This window comes from Saccostrea echinata, unplaced genomic scaffold, assembly GCF_033153115.1.
Source record: "Saccostrea echinata isolate AGI-Se365-2 ecotype Australia unplaced genomic scaffold, CSIRO_AGI_Sech_v1 ptg000033l, whole genome shotgun sequence".
Lineage (NCBI taxonomy): Eukaryota > Metazoa > Mollusca > Bivalvia > Ostreida > Ostreidae > Saccostrea > Saccostrea echinata.
The window spans coordinates 24,745,350-24,748,113 of NW_026889782.1; the positions used below are offsets into that span (position 1 = coordinate 24,745,350).

Below are 2,764 nucleotides of genomic sequence, written 5' to 3' on the forward strand. Positions count from 1 at the left end.
AGACAGGATCTCTTCTCTTTGCTCTACGATACAATGTATTATTTATTTTCTCTCTTTCTCTAAAGTCTTGATCTCTGCGTTTTCTTTTCTTGGCATTTGTTTCTCGTTCTTTTTCAACTGCCTTATGTACTGGTTTTCTTCTATGCAATTTTCTCCGTGATGTGTCTCTTTCCTGTTCAGCCATTCTATATTCTGGATTATTTCTATGCAATTTTCTTTGTGATGTTTCTCTTTTTTTTTTTCAGCTGTCTTGTATTTGAGATTTTCTCTAACTGTTTTTCTCCGTGATGTGTCTCTTTCCTGTTCAGCCATCCTATATTCTGGGTTATTTCTATGCAATTTTCTTTGTGATGTTTCTCGTTTTTTTTTTAGCTGTCTTGTATTTGAGATTTTCTCTAACTGTTTTTCTGCGTGATGTGTCTCTTTCCTGTTCAGCCATTCTATATTCTGGATTATTTCTATGTAATTTTCTTTGCGATGTTTCTCGTTTTTTTTTCAGCTGTCTTGTATTTGAAATTTTCTCTAACTTTTTTTCTACGTGATGTGTCTCTTTCTTGTTCAGCTTTTCTGTAATCTTTATCTGCTCTCTTTAATTTCCTCTTTATAGTTCTCTCCTTTTGCTTGCAAACTTTATCATCTCCCTTCTTTAATTCTTCATTTCTTTTTTGTTGTTTTCGTTTTAAATCTTTTTTTTTGGCTCTCTATGCCTGTAGATGACATCTTCTCTCTTTCTTCTCATAAGTTCTCTCATGTATAAAGTCTGTTGTAAACGAAAATCATGTGAAAGACATTAAAAAATGACATTACAAGAGAAACATAATTTACAGAATTTATTAAGTCAAAAGAGGTACTATTTTTTTTATATAGATAGCTAACTTACATTCATACAGAGTAGATACACTACAGAAAAATATCTTTATTACGATTGTTGGGTATGTTTACCTTAATTTTTGACATTTGCTCATTTTTCTCCAAAAGATCCAAATTTGTTATAGGAGTTCTTTCCCTTTGTAGTGACTCATCAATCTCCTTATTCACAGTGTTCCTAACAGGAGTTCTTTCCCTTTGTACAGTATTTGGTATTTTGTAGTTGATGGGTACACCAAACACATCAATGTTGGCTGTATTCTTAAAAACATAAGAAAATATAAACACATATTTTTACAAATATATTGCATGCTATTGGTAATGAAATCATTAGGTACTGAATCAAAAAAGCTTACTTGTAATACAGTTGATTACAACACCATTCACAATACTTTCAAGATTTATAAATTAGACAAAATTCACCTTATTTTGACCACAAGAGACATTGACCAGGGAATGGATAGGTTTTTCTTTACAAGAACCAAACTCTGTTGCCTTAATAACATTAGGATGTTCATGCGTTTGCTGTACTGAAGATCTGTTAATGTCATCTTGACTGGAAAAACTAAAAACCATAATGCACATGCATGTACTATACAACCATAAAAAAAATCTTGTATATCATTTACATTTGACAGATTGTGGATGAATCTTGTTATTATCCAAATTACTATTGTCATTTGCTATGTAATTATTTGAGAAAAGGTGAGTGGCAGATTAAATTATCTGTGACAGGGAAATTTGTTGTCTAAATCCATAGCATTATTGCTTGTGTGATAAATGAACATAATTAATGACACAAACCAGTATCAATTTTTACCATTAAAATTATTGATATTATTCGATGCAGAAAGATAAGCATGCATATACTTAGCAGGAAAGAAGATACATACTTGGTGAGAAATTCTACTTTTTCTTTTGCGAAGCCTCTCTTTCTCCTTGAGTCGCCTACTAGACATCTTATCTCCTGACACTTAAAAAACACATTTATTTCAATGATACAATTCATTTATCTTTTTTTCATTTGAAAAGTGTATCTCTTACCAGTTAAGGATACAAAATTATAGATATATTTCTTAATTCTCAATTTTATTCATGCTGTAGAACCAGAACTAGGTGTCAAAAATGGAAACCAACTCCCCCCCCCCCCCCCCCATGATATAAAGTCACTAAAAGTATTTTATGAATCTAGAGATGTTCACAATTTGTTAATATTGACATTTAAAATTAATTAAATTTCTATAATTACTTTTGTATTTTTAATGAATGATGAGATAAGACACAGACAAATAATTAAAACATCAAAATACTAATCATTGTATATATACTTAATTGCTATTATCTGTCACCTTTGTGAGACTTGACACTCTGCAACTAATTTGCAGATATATTGAAATAAAATATCAAAATTAATAATATACAAATATCAAATTAGTCTTGATAACTTTATACCTAATTAATTTTGAAAATAAAAAGCTGGCAATGAAGTAACTATTTATTTTAACTGGACAAAAGCTAACAATGGCAATTAAAAGAATTAAAGATTCTTCTGCCTAATACCAAGAGATAAAGATAACACCAGCTGATCAGAGTTGCTCTAAACAGATATGATTTAGACAGCCTTCCTATATATTGAACTTGCATGTTCACTCATTTAGTGATTACTCCCAAGGGAGGAATGGATGTACATTATCTTTTGTGTGGTCGGTCAGTCTGCATTTTTGTAGTACTACAATATAATTTCATATTTATGTCATTACTGTTAAAAAAAAAGTATTTTTTTAAATTTGTCATTAAAGTGTGGAAAATGAAAAACAAAACTGCAATGTCTTGATGCTTCATTTATCATACAGTTAATGCATTATGACGAAAACACCAAAGCACATCTTGATACACA

General features: G+C 30.2%; 1 pseudogene; it reads right to left on the reverse strand.

Annotated features, from left to right (window-relative positions):
- Nucleotides 1–1,826, reverse strand: LOC133198311 (inner centromere protein-like; annotated as a pseudogene).
- Nucleotides 1,827–2,764: the final 938 nt, after the last annotated feature.